General features: G+C 34.2%; 1 pseudogene; it reads right to left on the reverse strand.

Moving 5' to 3' along the window:
• Positions 1–783: 783 nt before the first annotated feature.
• LOC125869690 (uncharacterized) lies at positions 784–18577 on the reverse strand (annotated as a pseudogene).
• Positions 18578–23840: the final 5263 nt, after the last annotated feature.

Here is a 23840-nt window from a genome sequence, read left to right on the forward strand (position 1 = left end):
ATACAAAAATGACTCAAGGGTCATTGCAATTATACCATAGATGAGAATATAATTATATTTTTTTCACATATTGCATAACATACCACTATAAATTTATCTATAAATTAATAATGTAAAGCAAATTTGGTTAGAGCTACACAATGGTCTCTTTTTTACCTTCTCTTTCTTTTTAGCACACTCTTGTTCATCTATTTTGAATCTGAAAAAGAAGCATAACAATGTTTACATGAATGACTTCATCTAGTGAGTCCAATCTATTGATGTACTATTAGAGAATATGATTAAACTCAAATTCTAAATATGTTGGTTGGATCAAAACACCAAGTCATAAAGCCCAAATTAACAAAGAAACTTTGAACGATGATAACAAAGATAAATTATTAAAATACTCATAATATATAAAATTGGTTTGGTGAATTGACCTACATATGAGTTATTTGGGAGAATAATCTTCCCTAGAAAAAATCTTTTTTCTCCAAGAAAGAATTACCTAAATATGGAAAAAAATTCTTCTTCTTCAATAGACTTATCATAGAATTCTTAATATATATTTTCTTCTTGGCATATATTTACCTTCGTACTTTTAGAATATATATAATAGATTTGTTTGACCCAATTAAATTATATTTTAATTATTAATATGAAAAATAGTATTGGGACAAAAGTAGTACTATAAGTTTTACATTAAACAAAATCTTTAGTCCTAGAAATCGAGAAGAGTCAAAATTCAGTACTTTTCTTAAATAATGAAAGACAAATAATATTCTTCGACATTCAGGTACCCTAGGGTAAGAGCTCAAAATCCCAAAGGTAAAAAAAGGATTTCACAGGAGAACTTATTGTAACATCTCCCAAGTTCACATGTGCACTTAATGCATCACTTCCTAAGTTGACCTGTTCATGCCCAAACAAATCTTCATTTTCTCTTTTTCTCTTTTTTTCAGGCCACAAAAAATATACAAATTTATAAGGATCAACCAGACAGTTATGATAATGAATATGAAAACAACAATAATAGTTTACCTATGTTTGAAGGGATGTCACGTTCAAATAAATAATTAACTCCACTGCGATCTTTTATGTAAACACCATTGCAAGATTCACATGTTCCTACCAAATAGTGTTTGATCAATTTGTTACCGTGTTTACGTGTTTTACGTATTGGTGCTACCTGAAAATTAAACCTTTTTAGTGACCATGCATAAATATAGCCGATTTCATTATTTATTCTAATCTAACTTTCTTGAGCTAACCTACAATGTTTCTCCCTTTTCACTTGATTTTTTTATTTTTTTCAGGAATTTCTCCATATAGAAGAAACTTATAAACCTCTATCATAGATCGAAACTTTTCCTTTGTCTCCAAATGATGGTAAACCTATTTGCCAACATTTATTAAATGTTAAGTACATAATTCATCAATCAAAGTATAGCTTGGTATTAATATTGGCAAAACCAACATGTCTATTTTTAGATGAAAAAACTTACGTAATCAATTGTTGACCCATCTCGACGAGAACTATTCTTGATGATCCAATTTTGCCTTCTCTGTTCAAATGTATGCGTACGCAGGTAATACATATTTCCTGGTATCATCTCTATAACCTTATTCTTACTCTTCTCATTCTGCAACTAAAACAAGTTATATTTTATGAAATTCAAATATTATCAAAATTTATTTTCAAATTTTAGTTATCTGGTGGAGCTGGAAGCATCGATAATTTGTACATCATCAAGTGCTACACAAGATATTGAAAATAGCTTAGTACAAAATATAATGCATTCAATCATATCAAGTAGCAATAAGTTGTTGATATGCCTATTTTATTCTCAATCACCATCACTATGAATCAATACAATCAACCAACACTAAAACTAACACTAGCTAGCTACTATTTACAATTATTATTGATACATCATTACCACAAAAATCATCAAGAAGTATTGACAATGACCATCATTTGTCACCACTATATATTGTCTACCACAATCATTTACCACAACCATTAGCTATTAGTGGATGTTTGAATTGAGTTATTTTTTTTGTGACTTTTGTTTTTTAGGATTATTTTTGGAAATGTTTGGGAAAACACTTTTTTTAAGGTTGAAAAAGAACCAAAAAAGCCAAAAATCAAAAGATGGGTGTTGTCCCCAACTTTTAGCTTTTGACTTATAAATCTCTTTAAAAAAAACTCATCCAAACACCTCCTTAGTTATCATCCAAATATGAACTACCACAAAACTATTGTTATAAACTTCTACTATCACCATTATGAATCCCTACTATCCACAACACCATCAATAGTCAATATACCATCCTCAATTTTCATTAATAACAACCATCACTAACCATCACTATTCATCCAAACTTTTGTACTCCATAAGATAATTAACATTGAAAAAGTATTTTTTAAATACATCAAAAGATTTTTGTACATATCTAAATAGAAAACGAACTAAAGACCTTATAATAAGTATGTTAGATAATAGAAGTATTTTCAAAACTTACCAATAAAACACTAGCTTGAGGTGGAATAGAAGATATGGGAACCACCATTATTGCATGTCCACGATCAATTTTGTGCTTCTAATCCATATTGTAGTAGAAAAATATGAAACACTTAGATATATATTTTGTAAAATTAATATTGTATGAAGTAATTGGAGAAAATAATGAAAAGACATTATTTAAAGAAAATAAATATGAAAATTGCTAGTTTGCTAGTAATTTATGTACGTGTAAGTTAATATTTTAAATACATAATAGAAGTCCTAGAATATCCAAAAAATATTAAGAAATAGATGGCTTTCTTATGCTTTAAATAACAAGAACAATTATTTTCTTTGAAACGCTTCTCATATCTTCACATAAGAAGAAAATTTTACTTTATATTCCTATTTAAAAAATTATATTTTAATGGTAAGGAAATTAAATTAATCTTTTAATATATTTATTTATAACTTAGTTTAAAGTGAGTAATGTTGTTAAGTCATTTTCTCTACGCTAATTTCAATGTTTATTAAATTTTGATCAAAATCACAATGCCTATTTTAGGTCTATTAATCAAGGGTAGAGGTTTGAGTTTTTTCATTACCTTACATATATTTTATACTGAGGTTACATCATCGTATTTTTCTAAGTCATGTGTGATTTCGATGCGAAACAAGAATATTTATTTGTGTTTTCATACAGACGAAAGTTATTTGAATGACGTGTCATTTTTAAATGTATGTAGGACCTAACTAAAACAAGGGCACAATTGGAGGATAAAATTTAGAATTATTAGATAATATTTAAAAATTATATATTTATTAATACTATTATTTATACACTACTTGTATTCTAATTAATGTGACATACTTTCCTTTTTAGTCAGTCTCAAAATTATGATTTATTTCCTAATTATTTGATAAATATTTAATCACACTATAAATATTTTACTATTGTTGATTTCTTATTTGAAAAAAAAAACCATAAAGGTGTATTCTTACTCCATGTCTAGTCAAATTACATAACATAAATTTAAGGGGGGGAGGGGAGGGGGGGAAGGGTAGTATAATTTTAGTTCATGTCTTAAAGTAAATTAAACTAAAAACTTTATAATTAAAGAAACTATTCAAAAGCTTACCTCTGAAACATCAACTTTTGATTTATCAAGTGCGAGAAAACTTATGGGAACTTACATTAATACTGGATCCACATCACCATCAACTTTGAGATTCTCATCCATATTCTAATTTAAAATATGAAAAAAAAAAAAAGAATAGTTAGATTTACATTTTGAGAACTTAATCAAACTGCTAGAATTCCAAAAAAATTGGTACTTCTTATGCATTTTGTAATAGACTCAACTATGATTCTGGCAATGCATCCTCAGAAAAACTATGCTTACCTCCAAAATATTAACTTTTGATTCTTCAGGTGCACTAAAAGATATAGGAACTTGCATTAATGTTGCATCCTCATCTCCATCAATTTGGTGTTGCTTATTTATATTCTAGTATAAAATATGAAAATATATTTAGATCTTTGTAAAATGAAAAATTGTATGAAAGAATAGAGATCTTCTCAAAAGAAAGATGAAAACTAATTACTTGCTAGTACTCAATCAAAGTGCTAGAATTTCCAAAAAATAATATAAATATTGACCTATCAAATCTTTCAAAAACCTAACTCTAAAACATCATTTTGAGATGCGATAAAAATATGGGAATGTCCCCTATTTCATCTCCTCGATTATGAATCAAATCATTAACATAAAATAAAGATGATTGCTAGCTTTCTAGTTTATATATGTTAGTAAAAGTTCTACAGTATCCCAAACATTTAAAAATCTTAGTAAAAGCTCTACAATACCTCACAAAATAAAGAAAAAAAAAAGTTTTTTCATTAGTTTCATGTTTTAAGTAATAGAAGCAATGATATCCTTGAGAAGTTCAAACCTCTTTGTTAGTCTTGAAGCATCTTCACATAATTTTTTTTTTCTATTTTTCTTTAAAGAAACTATAGTTTCATATGGGTTTAAATTTACTCAAAATACTTTCATCAATGACGAGTTTAATCAAGTGTAATGTTTAAACTTTTTCATTACTTAATTTTGTAGCAAGGTACTATCATATCAAGTCTGAGAGGTTTCGATGTGGAACAAAATTATTTATATGTTTTCATACTTGATCATATAGACAAAATTTATCTTGAAAGTAGTATTCAATTTTGGCATGAATGTAGACTTAACTAAAAATCATATTATAGTATTTAGACATATTCGAGAAACTTTAAAAGTATTATCTATCTAGATATAAAAGGAGAGGGAAAAATGCCACATGTCAGCGCCACAATTAATCTCAATTTAAAAAGTTAATTTAAAAAAAATAAAAATAAAAAATATGATTTTTTATTTTAAAAAGCCACATGTCAGCAATTACTAAAAAAATTGCATCTTTCTGTTCTTCAAAATTTGATTTTAAAATATTTTTAAAATGTAATTTTCCAGTTAAAGCCAACTGTCAACAACAAAAATAAATTAGGATTTAATATTTTTAAATAAATACACCGTTTCGGATATTCAATTAGTTCAAACTTTTATTTAAATTTTACATTTTTATATTTTTTTTATTTAAATATGTCAAACATAAAACAAACTTCACAAATTGTATTTCTTTTAATAAAATAAATTACTAATAACATTTTTTTAAAAAAAATAGTTAAGTAATCAATTATTACATTTGAAGAAAATTTTAAAAATAATATTAATCAATTCTTTCATTTAAAAAAAAATTAAAAAAATTCTAAAAACAAGAATTGCCATCCTATTTTCTTTAATATTTGCATTATATAAAAACAAATAATCTACAATTCTTTTTAAAAGAATTCTAATAACAAGAATTGCCATCCTATTTTCTTGAATATTTGCATTATATAAAAACAAATAATCTACAATTCTTTATAGATAGATTCTAATAACAAGAATTTCCATCCTATTTTCTTTAATATTTGCATTATATAAAAACAAATAATCTACAATTCTTTTTAAAAATTCTAAAAACAAGAATTGCCATCCTATTTTCTTTAATATTTGCATTATATAAAAACAAATAATCTCAAAAGTGAAAAACTTTAGTTCTTCAAAGCTAAGGAAAAACTAGAGGAAACATGTCTCTGAGTTCAAAATTCTAATCACAAATTGATACAATGAAAATTAGATATTAAAATAAATGTTCAAAATGGTATTTATAGTTGCCAAAAATGTGTTGCGAAGGGCCACTTGGCACTGTAACTCTGGCTCGCCGATTTACTCGGCGATTCGGTTAAAGTTTTGTATTTCAGTTTTATGGACTTTTGTTTTAGTTTTAAGCTTTTGCATTCTTAAGTTTGTCTTCCGCTTGTAGTGAGCCATGATGAGGGTTCGCTTGGGAACCAACAATGGTTCTTGAGTGCCGGCCACGTCCAGGGTGTAGACTCGGGTCGTGACAAACTTGGTATTAGATTACAAAGTTTAAGTGTCCTAGGGTGTCTATGAAGCCGTGTCAGTAGGTTCTCGGTTATCGTTTTGAGGGCCCCACTACTATAAATGAGGGACTATAGACATTTAAGAAAAGTTTCCTTTCTTTCATACTCTTAATTGTGCAATAGAGCTATGTCGTAGAGACTTATTCTAACTCCTGTGTTCTACTATTCCTTTGACTACCCATCATACTAGATGTGGTTGAAAAGCAGAGTCAGTCCTTTATCGATGAGTTGATCTTAGAAAAAGTCTTGAGAAAGTCATGAGATTCCAGAGGGGCTTGAGACAAGCCCAAGAGTAAGTTAAGTGTTCATGTCAATTCCATCCCCTTTCTGCCTTGGCCTTTAGCATCTTCTTTGGGTGATCCAACACTGTGTCATGGAACCATTCGGTGATCTACCGACTGCTCCTTTCTCTCACCAACTTGGTTCTTTCCTTCAGGGCTTGGCACACTTGAACTTTAGGTGGTCAAATGGCCACTAGGCAACTCACCAAATGGACTTAGCGATCACCAGGCTCTCTTTTCTTCCTTCTTTCAGCTCGCTTTGTTCCTTTTTGCAACTTAGTATCCTTGCTTTACTCCTTAATCCATAATCTTGAAAATCAAGGATTTTACATCAGTTATTGGTTCGTAATAAACATTTAAGGACACTAAACCTATACAAATAAAGCCCTAAATGAGTCCAAATCTCGGACTAATCAGGTACTCAATTTACTTCTCAGTTTTGGAAGTCATCAAAAAAGGGCTTGGTACTAAAGTTAAGCTTAGAATGGGTTTTCACCCCCAAATGGATGGTCAAGCGGAACGCACCATTCAAACATTAAAGAACATATTGAGGGCGTGTGTTATAGATTTCATAGGTAATTGTGATTACCACTTCCCATTAATAGAGTTTGCCTACAATAATAGTCACCACTCAAGTATCGGTATGGCTCCCTTTGAAGCCTTATATTGTAAGAGATGTAGGTCTCAAGTTGGCTGGTTCGTGGTAGGTGAAATTTCTCTTATTGGTCCCGAATTGGTGTATGAAGCTATTGATAAATTTTGGCTCAATAGAGAAATATTTTGAAAGGACCAAAGTCGGCAAAAGTCTTATGCCGATGTGAGGAGAAGAGACCTAGAATTCCAAGTTTATGATTGGGTCTATTTGAAAATCTCACCCATGAAGGGTGTGATAAGGTTTGGCAAGAAAGGGAAGCTTAGTCCTCGGTATGTAGGCCCATAGCAAATTTTGAAGCGTATTGGGAAAGTTGCTTATGAGTTGGATTTTCCAAATGAGTTGGCCCCAGTTAATCCAGTATTTCATGTTTATATGCTTAAGAAGTGTATTGGGGATCCGATATCCATTATTCCCATAGAAGGGTTAGGAGTTGACGAAAGCTTTTCGTATGATGAGGTTCCGATAGAGATCCTAGACCTCAAGTCAAGAGATTGAGAAACAAGGAAATAGCTTCTGTTAAGGTTTTATGGAGAAATAATTTAGTTGAGGGTGATACTGGAGAGGTCGAGGCAGCTATGAAGTCCCTATACCCTCATCTCTTTCCTTCTACTCCTATTCAAGCTTGAGGTAAGTAGTTCCTCTAGAATATCCTTGTTTTGGAGGTCATGTGTGAATTATGTTTTTTCCATGGTTTCCTTATATTATTCATGTTCTTGATGAAATTCATGTTTAGTTATAAAAATGAGTTTTCATGATTCATGTTCCTCATATTGTTGTGCATTTAGTATGAGTTGCCTATTTGACTTTATGAGACAAATTGATGAACATGCTTTACAATTCTTTTGAGAGTAATTTTATATTGGCTCCATTATGTTGTGTTGAGCATGATTTTAGTTGGCGAAGGTAGTTCTTTCTATGAATGTGAGAAATGATGAGTTTCATGCATATTGGGTTGATAGATGTAATTCCTACTTCCTTGTATTGCATTGATTATGTTTTGAGATGGAGTTGATGTTTCCTCCTTTGAGTTGTGCAATATTTTGATGTTTCATGCAGGATGGTCTGCTAGTCTTGAGTCTTTACTTCCGTAAGGTGTCTAGATCGTCATTCTAGGATGAATGTTCTCAAGGGGGAGATATTATAACACTTTGGAAACTAGTAGGCTAAACGTGAGTTTAGCGTCAAGAATAAAGGGCAAAGTCCAAGGGAATAGGGTGAGGGACATGGAAAGAGGGTCTTCATGACCTGTGGTGGACACCACAACCCGTGGTCAAGCAGTGAACCCTCCAAACTACCCCAAGGAACGCTCCCCTTCACAAGCCATTTCAGAGCTCGTGGTGAAGAGCACGGCCCGTGGGAAGGCTCGTGGGGTTGCCTGTACCTTGTGGGGGCTTGTTTCAAGTAGCATAGCTACTCGTCAAGGGACCACGGGCCATGGTTCCTTTGACAATGCGTGAACTTGCGTGTGGTCCCTGGTACCCCACTTTAAAGTGGTGGTTATTTTAGGTAATTCCAATTTAAGTAGTTATTAAATGAGGTCATTTTGTCTTAAGGATTTACACCTATTTAAGTCATTTGAAGTCAAAATACACCCATTCACCCCATTATTTCCAAAACCCCAAATCAAAACCCAAAAGTTCATCTTCTCTAAAAAAATTCTCTCTCTAGAACTGAAGGTAAAAGAAGCGGAAAGTTAAAGATAGGTGTTGAAGAAACAAGGATTTTTCACTCAATTTATTTGGAAAATCATAACTAAGTTATGGTGTTCCTTCATCCATGGATAGTTTTCATCCATGGGGTCCCTCCAAACTCAATTTCAAAAGTAATGATTTCCCCAAAAGTAAGGGTTTTACTCCAAGTCATGGATTCCCTTTCAAAAATGATTCTATTGGTTTAATTACTTGATATTATGATTGAGTTGATGATTTATTATATTTTTATGATGAAATCTCCCAAGAATCAATGAATCCCCCATATTCCCAATTTGTGACCTTTTGATGTGTGTGAATTGTAGAAAGAAGAGTATTATGAGATTATGCTTATAGTAATTGTAGTAATTAAATCATGTTATCATTCATGTCTAATTTATAAATTCTAGATATGTTGATTGAATGTGATCTATGGTCCTTGAAGGGCAAACCATGAGAATTACGCATGTTTACGTGGTTTATGTATATGCATTTAGATCACTTTAAGAGTAAAGTGAACATGATTATGATCCAATTATTGTTTTTATTGTATGATTATCCTCATGTACACACTCATGTATGAATATCATACGATGTGAAAGGTTTGTCACGTGTAGTGGTTCTAAGGCCAGAAGACTAGTCTTATCTATTGAATCTATGAGCTTTAGTATGAGTTTTATGGATTGAGTGTCAAGACATTCTTCCATAATTAAGAATTTAAGTCAATACTTAACATGAACTCAATGGGAATTATTCTTAGCACCGAGTTAATAGTGATATGAGATTGAAGCCCTCACGTTAGTAGAGGCCGGGTTTCTAGTAACAATCTCTTTGGATGGAAGCCCTCACCTTAGTAGATATCGGGTTTCTAGTAGCAATCCCATAACTATGTGCCCACATAGGTCTTTATCTAGAGGATCCACCTAAGCTAAGAGTATAGTTCTACCTTAGGCAAGTAGGACAACCCTTTTTCGGTGTGGGGTAGACACCAGATTCCAGGGTAAGCTCACATGGTCAGTGTTGGTTAATGCTAATCTCCATTTATGAAAGTATGAACAAGAATATGAAATATGAACTATATCTACTCAAGAAGCTTTACTTAGTATGAGTGGGATTATTGGATCTTATTCATGCATTGCACAAGTAGGCTTTGAGGGTACTTATTGTATGTTCCTATTATGACACGATGATATATGAGTTGTTTATGCTTATGACTTAATGCCTTTTCATTATCTTCAAAATGTTGTTCTAAACAAGTAAATGGCATGCATTCAACCAAAATGTCCTTTTTAGCATGTTCTCAAGGATTTTGTGCATAACTATCATATTTAGTGCATCTTTGTACTAACCCATATTTTCTACATTTTTTCCAAAGTGTAGGTTCCGGTTCTTAAGGCGGTTATCCTTCTGTTCAATCTTGGATATGACTATTCTCCTTGCTTGTGGTGAGTACTCATGATTTGAGGACGGGAGTTTCACTTGAAGTCACATTTTTTTTTGTACTTTCTATTTTTAGATTATCTTGTTTAGGGATGTGACCCTATTTTGACTCATGGATTGTAATAGATGGCTAATTGAGACAAGTTTAGACTTCCGCTTTCTTTTACTAAGATTTCATTTGTACTTAAATGAGTTTTTACTCTTATTGTTCTAATACTTTATGTTATGATATGCTAAGGGCATGTATGAAACCCCTTCGGGTTAAAGTACGCCATGTTACGTCTGGGGGGTACCCTTGGGTCGTGACAGATTTTCACCATTTATGCTTAAATTCAGCGCCAGATCTACTGGTCACCGATCATCCATTATTCAACGCCATCTGCAACATAGACTAACACCATCACTTAGAGACACCAACTTCTATTTTATTCTAATTCTCTGCACAACTGGAGGTTGCCGACATGAATAGACATTACTCAAGTTGGCACAACCTTCAAAACCATGGGTACAATGAATTAACAACTCTATGAGAGCATCACATTTCCTATGTTTGGAGGAGGGAGATGGTAGCAGTAGTTGAATAAACTCGAAGGGTTTTCTTTATAGAATGGTTCTTTCCTAAGGAGAATTTTTTTTTTTATTTATTTTGTCCTTGAGTATATTTTTGTGTCTATAGGTGACTTTCTTATGGGAAATTACAAGTTTTAGTTAAAATCGAGTCTTGTGTCACACGTCTTGAAAGAGGGACCGCCAAAAAAAATTATTCGCAAAGGACTTTCATTTTTATACATGGCTTAACAAATGGGACAAACTGAATGGAAAAGCAATATCTTGTCATGATTCGTACAGTCATGATTTGTCTTTATGATAGACAATATGGATTTTAGGATGATTTTTAATTTTCATATTTGTAGATAATTCTAATCTTATGGTAATTATAAAACTTATGAGATCACCATCAGTTTACTGGTTATAATGTTTCTTTCCATCAAAACTATCTTTTAAATTTATTAGATCCTTTTTAGCAAATAGTAGTGGTAGACCACTGATAAACTTTTCCTTCCAGTTGTCATGATTGCAATCTTTTCAATTCATAATTTTTCTAAGGAAAATATATTTATACCACCTAAAATCATCTAACTTTGGACAAGATGTATTAGATAATATTTCTAAACTTCTATCTTTAAAGAATTGGGGTTCACCCATAAAGTGTTTAACTATGTTATAAATTATATAGGCAGTGACATCTTCCAAAATTTGGGTTTCTACAAGTTGCCCTGCAGATTCAGTTTTCTTATGATAGGCATAATAGTAGTAGCATTTACTACCTTTTGCCTATTATATTCAGTGAGGTAATTGTCCCACCAATGTTTTAATGTGCCAGTAAATCCGGTTGTTATTAAAATGACAACTTGTTTATATGATGAAATTTAATTTCATTCAATATGTCATAATGACCATACCCATTTCATGTAATTTATTATATACTTGATGTTTCCCGAATCCATCAATATTCCACTCAACGATTTCACTTCTAGAGTGTGAAGTATGAGATACAAATTCATTTTCCTCAAATTGCATATCTGGAAAGGAGGGTCTCTTATAATAATTCTTTTCGTTGGAATAGTTAGAACCTAATTTATTAATTTCATTATATTTATTCTTGGATAAAGTATTTATGACTTTATCATTTGCAACCTTAAAACTAGATTTTAACTTTTCATGTCGTCAGTTCTTTTGGAATAGTCCAATGTTATAGATCACTTTAAATTTTTGGTATTTTATTAGATGTGGTATATATATTAATACTATTTATATTATTTTGATGTGTAGGTAAATTAATTATTAAATGGATGGAGTATCTAGAGGAGAGAAGAACACTATCTTTGGGCTATATGTCAATTTTATAGGTAAATTTTCAATAATAAATTCTTTGTATAGTAATTACTGTTAATTTTTCACTAACCTTCTTTGATCTTATTCCTCTAGGCTTGAGGAAGGGTACACCCTCCAGGTCAAGCTCTACTACACACAGTTTGAGCTACTCCCATAGAAAAATACGGGCTTGCCAACATCAAAACCACGATTAACCAGTTACCCAACTTTAAAGAATAAAACTAAAAACATATGTGGAAGAAGAATAGTAACAATCAAATTCTGAACTTGTGAAAATCCCTAGAAGAATGCCTAGAGACCACCAAGATGGTCCGTAATTTCTTGTACGGATCGTAGGAAGTTGTCGTAAGAACGGGTCCAGACATAATTAAATTTTGATTTGAACTTGGGTTCCATGGTTGGAACCTACAACCCGCAGAAGAACCTGTGACCGTAGGAGATACTCGTGGAGTCTGACTCGCATTTTTGTCTCTAGTATATTGTTCTAGGGATGACCCATACAGACCGTAGAAGGTTATACAGATAGTAGGTCACTCTGTATAGTCCCTCTGGTAGTTTTTAAGGCATAGTTATTGGGGTATTTCCCAATCCTTTCTAAACCTAAACTATGTCGTTTTGACCCTCTCTCCAAATCCACTCCAAGGATTCCATTCAAGTAGATTAGCGTTCTTCAAACTTCCAAGTTCTATTCTCAAAATATCAAGTCTTAATTATTCAAGGTATATGGGAAGTTCATCAATGAATTCTCTATCATCCATTGAATCCCAAGGATTTTCTCTAATTTTCTTTTAAGATTTCACCGAAATTTCTAGCGTTCAGTATGATTATTCACGGGTTCACGTATTTATGGTGCAATTGATTATATTTGGTCTTATAATTCATGACTTGATTCAAATTAAATGTTTTCAGGGTATTTCATATGAACGCATGCTATATACCTATTTTATAATCATGAATTGAGTTTTTAAGATGATGCATGAATAAAGGAATTATAGTGACTATGATTATAGGGTTCTTTCGAATAAAGTATCCTAGATTTATGAAGCTAGGTTGCTTCCAATTGAACTATTCCTATTACGAAAGTTTTCTATGATTTATCCACTTCTGATTAAAGTGCGATTTTACTAAAAAAAGATTATAATTATTTATGTGCTTTCTATTAAGTGTCTTTGAAAACATCGAATATGTTATGAAATAATGATATTTTAAAGAGAATCTATTCTTATGACTTATGAAGTTAATGGTTAGATTAGTAATATTAATTTAATGACTTGGTTGGTCATTTTAGAATGTTTTTGGAATGGACCATTTTGTCCCTCCTGATATCGACTCCAAGTCTTTTATGTTTGAGTTTTGGAAGTTTGTTTCAAACTTTGAGGGTTAAAGTTGAGAGTTCTATAAGTTTTTAGTTTGAAAGGCTAAGTTGCTTAAAAAGTTGTTTTTGGTGTCTTTTGGAGTTTTGAGTTTCAGAATAGAATTTCGTTGATTCCATCAGTTCCAGAATGAGGAATATGATTTGTGAGTGTTGTCGGTTTGAAATTTTGAGTCTTTTTGAGGACTTAAGGTCTGAAGTTGTAAAACTGTGGAAATTTAGCCTTTGGATTGACTTTGGTTAATATTAGGGGTTCAAATGCTCAGGTTGGAATTCTGAGAGTTCTGTTAGATTTGGGGGACAATTTCAAGCCTAGGTGAGGTCTTGGTTGATTTTTTGAGAGGTCCCAAGCATATTTTAGCCTTTTTACATGTTGAGTTTTGTTCTTGTGGTTTTTGCGGTTGTCGAGTCACCGACAACTCTAATTCGTGTTTTGATAGATCCATTAGGTCTGGAGAGTCGAGTATAATGGATTTGACTATGTGGTTTTTGTGCACGGATTTCTGAACCAATCCCCATGGTTTATTTGATATTTTGGTCTTGGCTGTGTTTAGTGGTATTGTAGGACTCGCTTTTGCGGAGACCTTATTGCTTAAGCAAGACCCTAGATTTTTATGGGGTTCACTTTATGACATGTGAAAGAGGTTTCACCTGCCATTTTAGGGGTTTAAGCCCCATTCTTCCATTTTTGAGTTTGGGAAACCGTTGGTGGCAATTGTCAATGGTTTTTGTGTGCCTAATCAGTTGGATAATGATTCTTAACTCTCAAAATTCATTTTCCTTTTATTATTTATGAATTCTAACATCATAATTTGGAACTTTTGATTGGTCAATGGCAAGGTTTTTCAAGATTTTGAGTTCTTAACTAAAATGAAGACTATGAACTGATCTTAAGTCCTTTTTCAAAATGATTTTAACCAATAAGATCGTAAGGCCTCGAGTAACATTTTCAAATATTAAATTTCATATTCAAGCCTTATTTTAAAAATTGCATTTTTAGTTGATTGACCCTTTTTTTGAAGAAATTGATATGGGTATTGTTTCTTTCGGAATGTGATTGTGAATACTTGATTGATATAGAGTGTGTGGATTTGGAAGTGATTGGGAAGGGCAATTGACTCAATTCTTGGAGTGATTATTGATTGATTTAAGACAAGTGATATCCTAAACCTTGTATTTCAGTACAATTCGTGCATTCCCTTCATTTTTTGTGTGTTGGGAGTAATGGGATAAGGTGAAAGGTTAATTGTCCACTTATTAATATTACATAATAAAAGGTTGTTGAAATTTAAAAGGCTATGTGATGAGTATGATGACGTGAATAGCCTTGTTGTGACCCTTTTGATTAATTGGTTAAATGCGTGATAACATGAATATGGACTTGAATTGCATGAGTTATTGTCTCCACTATGTGGTGTGATATTTTTTGTGTGCTTTGATTGTTTAACATCTTGATCAATCTTGTCATGGTTATGATGTCGAGGTCATTGACGGCGAGTTCTATAAAGCCGCCAATGGGAAATGGTTTCAACTAGTTATTTGATATAAAGCCAATGGAAAAGGGTTCTGACTACTGATTTGATATAAAGCCGATGGGAAATGGTTTCGGCTAGAGAATTATTATCAAGTGGATGGGAAATGGTTTCGTCTAGTGCTATTGTGGCGATGGGAAATGGTTTAGGCGAAAGATTGATTATTGTGATTTGATGTATTTTGATGCTTATGTATGACTTTTTTGTTAATTGTAATTGATGCACATGTTACGTGTGATTGAACTACTTCACATTTAGATTGACTTACTTGATTCGTTTTATTGTTGATTTATGACTATTGAACTTTGGATATTGGGCAATCCCACCCATGTATTCTAGATCTGTTAGGTAGGGCTGATTTCAGTGTAGGCTGTAGTTTGTGAAGGTTTGGTTGGAGTGTAAGTGGTATTTGATTTCTAAATAGATGCCTTGTTTTCTAAGTTTATTTTTTGGTACAATGCTGTTGGTACTAATCCCTTGCTTCTACACTTATGTAGGTTTCGAGCCCGGACTCGTCTGATTTTTTTTTGTTCTTCTAATTTCGAGGCTTGTCAAGGATTTAGAGAGGTAGTTGCTTGTAACTTTTGCGGGCCCTCATTTTCCTTTTCTTTATACTTCGTTCTATTTGAGAAAGAAAGACTAAGACTTGTACTTATTTTCTTAAATCCACACTTTATGTATTTAGTGAGTTGTACACGTGACAACCAAATTTTGAGGGTTTTAATATATTGAATAAGTTTTGTATTTTATCTTGTTGTTGCTTTATATTTCTGCATTTCTTTCGTCCTTTGTTGGGTTGAGACTAACTTTTGTTTGTGGCAATAGACAAATGCAACCACGTCTATTTTTGGGTCGTGAAAATAAGAATCTTGCCTTTACAAGTATTATGATTATGATATGATTACTCTTTATGATTTTTTTATTTGGAGTTTACTTAGAACCAAGTATATTTGGGTGAATCCCAATGTCCTTGGCCCCTTAGTATATCTTGAATGGATGAATTAGCTAGTGGATCCACCTAAGGTTAGGTATAAGGTCCTTACTTTGGCAAGTAGGACTATTTCTCTTCGGTGTGGGTGCAACACACAAGATTCCAAGTTATAACTCACATGGTCTATATCGGTTAACGGTAAACATTCAACAAAAGATATTATTTCTGACTTAGCTTATGTATTGAACATATATCATCACTTTTATATTGCATTGACCTTTTCATGATTTATGAACTAAGATTACCCGATTGGTATGCTACATGTGGTCAAGCATTCTCATGTTTTGAACTTATCATGCTATTATATTTATGTATATTCATTTTCCCATTATTTTGTATATCCAAAGTACATACTCTTATATCTATTGTGCCTAAATTGTTTCATAATATAGGATCACACTGTAACACCCCAGATTTAGAGAAGGGAAAATATTTACTTCATAGTCGACTTGGCGATCCACCGAGTCCACTTAGTGATCCGCCGAGTAGACCCACCTCACCTTTTTGGCATGATCTATGAGTCTAGCATTCTGTAATTTTAGGTGAGCTAAGTCAAGCTCGTCGTTCCGCTCGGTAAGTCGCCAAAGTGGACTCCCCCATCACCTAAGTTGAGTTAGCCCCCAAGTCAACTCACTATAAATTTCGGTGACTTAAAGGGTCACTAGGTGAGTCGCCGAGGGGCCTTTAGCGAGCTCCAGCGCTAGACTCTTCAATTTTTAAGTTAGGATTTTAAAAGTCTTTACAAATTATATTAATTCTATACTAAATTATTTTTCCCTTCATAAAGACCCCTATATAAGTATTTTCAACCCCAAAATTAGCCCATTCAAGTCATTCTTCCAAAATCACTAAAAGAGATCAATTTTCCTCTACAAAATATTTTCTCGCTCTAGAATTTGAAGAAGAAGAAGGATTCAACCTAGGGTTTCAAGTCAAGTCTCAATTCCCCCATTGAAGATTAGAAATCGGCTTCAAGGTATGATAATTTTCATCCATGGATTCCTTCCATCAGTGGAGTTCCCTAATTCTCCTATTTTCAATGTTAGAAATCCCCAATTGAGTTAGTGTTTTCTTCAATTGCCATGGGTTCTCTTCAATAGATTTAAACGATTGAACTATGATCTCTTATGCATGAACTCATGAAATACTATTGTTTTTATGATAATCCCCTATGAACCATGTAAATCCTATATTTTCCAATTATGATGAAATAATGTGGAATTGGATTATGAAAGATGATTTTTATGAAATCGAGCATGAATTGATAGAATTATACGATTTTATGATGAATTTCTATGAACTCATATATAACCCATTATTTCTAGATGTTGAAGATCAAAAGTGGATTTTGAACCTTCAAAGATGAATTAATGAAAATATGCATGTCTTCTCTTTATGAAATAGATGTAAATGAATTTGAAGATGGATTGACTTTGAAACTATGATGAAGCTTATGAATTTTTGAAAAGAATGCATGATCATGAAAGTATGTTTATGACTCAAAAAAAGCTTATATATGAAATTGTCTATATGTTCTATAAAGCTTGGCTATATGACATGAATGACATCTAGATTTGCCCTCAATGGTTTTTGGGCTATTTTCCTAAACTAGGTCCTGATTAGTGTGGTATCCGTATATGACATCAATGATTATAGGCCACGATCTCAAAACTATTTCAATTAGTATTAGTAGGGAATCTCTAGCATGAAGTTCATAAATGTGGGCCTTAAAAGCTATTATGAAAAGATCATGGATGGGGAAAGATTTTCTCACGCATGGTCTAGGATCATGTTATAGCTCACATGGTCTTTATGTCGGTTAAGTCTCATTCCCACAATAATAATTAACTAAGGTTACTTCAGGAGGTATCTCACATAAATTCAAAGATGATGTTCAGTTGCATTGATCATGGTTTTATGACTTATGGTTTCTAACTCTCAAAATACATGTTTTAGCCGGATCATTGCATACTTACGAAAATGTCCATTCTTAATGTGATTTCAATGTTTTATGCATGGCTATCATAGTTGATACATTGTTTTGTACTAACACGTATTATTGCCTACATTTTCCAAAATGTAGGCTCCGACAATCAGCGTCATCAGTTTCATGGCTAGTGGTTGAGTTCGATGTTTCCTAGCTTTGGTTAGTCCCCATACTTAGAGGATGGATTTTTATTGTTAATCTTCCTTTCATGAAATTTTATTTTGGACATAATGTATGGGCTAGGCCCAATTTCATTCTATTGTATTAGATGGCTATATTGAGACAAGTGTTTTAGACTAAAGCTTTTCTTTTATAAAGCTATTGGACTTGGACTATTGTTTTAATCTTATTGATCTGTTTCATATGTTATGAGAGCTAAGTGGCTTCTATGGACTTCGTGGTTCTATACTCCATGTTAAATCCATGGGGTACCCCTGGATCGCGACACACACATTCATTTATCCATCCGTGGCTAGAAGATTGATTTAGCTTTGATTAGCTTGTGGGTGTTGGAAAACTATATGCACAACGGAAGCATACCAAAATCATACTACTTACATAAATAATAAAAACACATAATTTAATTATGCTAGAATACGTACAATCATTCTAGAGAACATAAGTTATCTGAATTTTAATTCAAGAATTACCTCTTAAAGCGTGAACAGATACCTTAAAGCTAATCCACAAGTTAGTCAACAAGCTAGAACCTTCAATTGCATCCATAAGACTGTCCACAAACTGGATGATACTTCTGCAATCTTCTACAGTGATCCCAAGTTCACTTCTGAACTTTCTCAATACTTGGGTGGGAAAGTATCGTATAGAAAACTGATGAGTCCACAAATTAGACTCTTTTACGGCTTTATTTTGAAAGGAATAGTGTCCTCAAATGCTTAGTTTGTCTCAATATCTGATCAAAACTCTTAAGTTCCAGGTATTTGAAGTTTTTGTGGAAGCATGGACACTAAGGCGCAAAAAGGAACAAAATGGCTGAAAAGAACGAAGAAGCTAAAGCTTGAGCATCGCCAATCACACTTGGCGATTCGCCGAAGGTACGCACTTCGCCCTTTGTTCCAGTACGCGAAGCCTTGAAGGAACAGGATACAAAAGGAGATGAAAGGAGCAGTCGGTGTTTCACCGAGTAATTTCGTGAAACAGAACTAGGTTACCCAATGACAAAGAGCACGATGATGCTGAAGTCTAGTGCAAGATGGCGACGAACTACACCAAAGGGAGAATCGCGAGTTAATCGACAATTCCAACTAACCTCACCGAAATATCCGCCAGCACTATTTTTTGAAGTCTATAAACACTAAACTTATTATTAATTTTTAAGAGTCGAACATTTATTTTAATTTCCAGAATAGAATAGTACTTTTTGGGATATTTTCTCTTAAGTTTGGAGAAAGTTTTTTGGAGACTTAAAGAAAGAAAGATTCATCTTCCCCAAGTTGGAAGTGGGTCTTCTCCATTCTTCCTACTTTCCTTAAATCAAGGTTTAATTCCTTATACCTATTTGATTTTAATATCATTTTAGGTGTATTTTGTTATTTCTTGATGTGTGGCTAAAACCCCCCATACTTGGGGTCTGATTTAGCAAATATGTGCTGATATTGTTATTGGGTCTTGCTTGTTGATAGGATAGATGTATTTTAATGGTGATTTCACCTAGTAGTTGTGGTTTAATTTAATGGATTTGTAGTTGAAAATACAAAACCACCGATGTGTTTTCGGCTTGCCAGAGAGGGAGGTTGCGAAACCAAGACCGCTAGACTGATGGCCTAAGGAGTAGGTCGACATGAGGTTCAGCCTGAGAGGGTGAGTCCTAGTCCCATATCCTAACACTCAGCTTGAGAGAGTCAGTGGGGTAAGGCGTAGGTTGGCCTTCATGTGGCAAATGGGTGTCCGAAAGGAATGCATTTGAAATGGGGTAAGTTGCCCGATAGGGAACTTATTTCCATCTAAAGCCTAGCCTAGTCACTATTATCTTGCAAATTTCCTATCGAAAGCGTGCACCAACGATTTATCTCAACTTGTATTGCGGTCATACCCCAAGAACTTGTCCCCATACTTGATCTTCTTATTATATTTTGTTGTTTTTTTACTACTTGTGACGAAACCCCCATTTGATATTTGACACCTTTGTGTCACCCCTTTTAATTTACAATGTTTTTAATCGTTAATGTCTTTAGGTATGACTAGTTTGAACTTAATTTTATTTTTCTACTAATTCTCAAAACCACTTCCTTGGGAAACGACCCCAACCCTTGGTTGGGCAACTATATTATCGACCATCGTAGACACTCGTACTGTAGGTTAGTGTAATTTGTCATGATAAGCATCAAAATGGCGTCGTTGCTGGATAGTGGTATTGTTTGAGATATTTTAGATTAGTAGAATTTTTGTTCTTCTTAGTTGTAGTTCACTAAATTAATTCTTAGTTTTGTTTTGTGATTTGTCGGAATCTAAACAAGTGAAAGCGAGAAATATTTGGGTGCTAATAGAGTTTCCTCCATTAGAGGTAATGATGTATCGGGATCGTATCCTAACCTTCAAGCAATTGGAGGATGAGCGGATCCCTGAGACATGGATAAGATTCAATGAACTGCTAACTCAATGCCCCACTCATGGAATTCCCGGTACGATCCTCCTTGATTGCTTCTACCAAAGTCTTGGCCCCATAAACAAGATGTTAATTGACCAACTTCTTCCTGGCGGAACATTAAAGAAGCCGTATATAATAACAGTCCAACTGCTTGACAATATGGCTAAAATGATCCAAGAGGTTTAAAAGGATCTCTTGATGACCGCACTAATGACTCAAATGGATGAGTTAAAAAGAAATATGGGGAAGGTTGAAGCTCATTTCAAAAGGAAGGATAAATACATCCCCCCCCCTATAATAGAAGAAACAATGAGAACAACGAGATCAAACTCATCGAGGGAATGCTCGCAACAATTATCCGCAAGGTGACCGAGCAAGACAGAGAGTTGGAGGGATTGAAAGAAGACATCGAAGGAATGAAACCAATTATTTGGACTCATTCTAAAACTGTCCAACTGCTCGAGGACCTGATGAGTCATGCGTTGCCTTAACTCCATCCGAAAAAAAATCGGGGGTAGCCTAATGAGGACATGACCAACCGCAACAATGAAACTTAAGCAATGACTTGCATTATGCAACGAGGGTAAATAAGGCGCTTCTTGGGATGCAACCCCAGGTCTTGAACATTTAGGGTTTTACTTTTATGAACAATAGTGTGTTGTGTTGCAGGTTAAAACGAGGAAAATGTGCAAAATTTTAGGTTGGCGAGCAGAAAGTTCATTCCGCGAGTTACCAAATAGGCCGCGAGCCTAACTGGATCCGCCGTTTGGCTCAATACAAAAGTTGTACAGAGCCTGTAAAACTCAGTGAACTTGAAAAGCAACTCGGCGCATCGCCAACAAGTTTGGCGATCTCGATGCAGACCGTCGAATTTACCATCTCAAAATTGAAGATTTTAAAGAAAGGGCGAGATAAATGACCTCTCAGCGAATTACCGAGTGGGTTGGCGAGTGCGCCTAACGTCGCCAAATGGACACAAATTGAACAACATAAATTGCCAACAGTCACCCTTCTTCATTCTTTCTCACTTTCAAATTCCATAACTTCACACCAAGTTAGTAATTTACATTCTCTCACCTTAAAGTAGTACTTTAGTCACAGATTAGCGCTTGGAAATTGGATTTCCATTGCCGCCTAGCATTACAATTTTATTTACTTAGCAAAAAGGTTAGTTTCTGGAAAACCCCCCTTTCATTTTTGAAAGGTTCAACCTTATCTGCACTCTAGGTGTCCATTAATGCATATTAGATCTCTCTGATATGAGTAGAAATTTTTGAATGCCTGCTTTTGATTTGTAAATTAGGGTCTATCTGTTTTTACTATTCGAATTCCTTTTTCACTCTTCTTACATTGAAACTAAATGTTGTGAACTATTCATAATGAGTGTTGACCATGAATGAGTGCTATGGTTCTAGGGATGAATTTCATTAATACATAGTTTAATTATATTTTTGTGGTTTGTATGATCGATTTTGGAGTGAGTTGAATCTCAGGCGTTAGGTCAGTCGACGAACTAAGTTGTGCTTGCCGAATCACTCAGCGGTTCGCCTACTATCCCTAAATAGCCCTTAATTTCATATCTTAAGCACTGTGGGCTCTGTAACTTTCGGTGGACATATTCATGCTCACCAAAGAGGTTCGGAGATTCGCTGATTAAATCAGCGAGTCTGTCTGCAATTGTGTGCTACAATGTAATTACTAACTATTCTCTCTAACTTTTTGTAGATATGGCCAAACGATCGGCCAAAAGAAGGGAAAAAGGAATTGTGATCAGTGAAAATGCACCTCCACCCAGGGGCAAAGCTACCACAACGTCAAAAAGCAAGGGGAAGGGAAAATCCTTCGAATTATCCGACGCAAGCTCTGATAGCACAAGTTTCTACACCACCGAGCCACCGACATATAACAGTGAGAGTGCAGAGTCTGATGAAGACTACCAAACAGAGGCAATGAGGGCTGAGCTACGTTCCAAAACAATACATGATCCACATCGGTTTAGAGATAGTTAACCACCACTCCAACTCCTCCAGCTTCAGAGCAAGCATTACTGCTGGGACCTCTAATACAATGTCCCCAACATGGATCAATGAATAGATCAAAGGCGGATGGTTTAAGAATGATCATTGAGGAGAAACAACTTTCCATATATGGGGTTATTGATAGGTATACAGAGGTGATGGAGTGGTTGAAACACCACAAGTTCCAAATCTTCACAAGGCATCTTGCCTCTTACATACCAAGCTGGGTTAGAGAGTTCTACGACGCATATAATGCATTGGTACCTCAACGGAAAAGGCTAATCTCATCTTTCAAAGCAGTTGACTACATGGTTGTTAGAGGAAGGAAGGTAGCCTGTGACAGTGAGTCTATCAACACAGCTTTGGGTATGTCTGATAAGATTAATGACCACTGCCAGCATTTGATCAGGATAGAGAAGTTGGATGCAATGAAAAAGTTGTTAGCTCCACTAGTCTCAGATGATAATGCTTCGAAATGGTTAGCAGAAGGAGTTCCAATTGAGAAGAAAAATCTAAACATAGTTGCACGATACTGGTTCAAATTCATCAGCAACACAGTTATGCCATCACAAAATGAATCAATCCTTTGTCATGCTAAGGCAGCTTGCCTTGGATGAATCATCGAGAAAACCAGGATAAATATCAGGATGATCATTGCCTCTGAGATCCATATGCGTGCATAGCAGATCCAGCCATCTCTCCCTTTCCCGATATTAATCACTGAATTATGCAAAAGAGCTCTGGTATGTAGAGATGCAACGAAGGATGTGGAAGTGGCTTTCACCACCTCCATCAGTATCCGAAAGATCGAAGCCTAATATCTTAAGGACCAAATAGAAAAGAAATAGAAGGAAGTTGTGGCCACAAGATCTATACCTGCAGAGGCATCTTTTCCTACTCCGGCCCCTGGTCTTTCAGGTATATCTGATGTCATTACCACTCCTTCTGACCTTACAGGTCCTACTGCTGCTTCATTACCATCCATACCTATGGCTGTTGTTGCCTCCTATGAGCTAATCACTCAAGAATCCTTGATCTGAATGGGATAGCTTGCCCAATCTGCTAATTGCCGGACTGCCAACATAGAAAGCTCCAATCCAGGCATGATTCAGGTTGCCCTCGACAATGCTGTGACACCACAGAGCACTACTATCGATGCTCTAGAGGACAGGATAGTAGTGTGTGAGCATGATCAAGGAGCCACAGAGGAAGTAACATCCTTAAAGGTCGCCATTCCAGAGCTGAAGAAAGATGTGGACTACCTAAAGTCCACTGATATATCCATGATCTTTAGAACAGTGGAAGTTCCAGATGTGCTCGAAATGCCTCAGACTGCCACAAGATATGGAATTGGAATAGATCA

Source organism: Solanum stenotomum, chromosome 7 (genome assembly GCF_019186545.1).
Source record: "Solanum stenotomum isolate F172 chromosome 7, ASM1918654v1, whole genome shotgun sequence".
Classification (NCBI taxonomy): domain Eukaryota; kingdom Viridiplantae; phylum Streptophyta; class Magnoliopsida; order Solanales; family Solanaceae; genus Solanum; species Solanum stenotomum.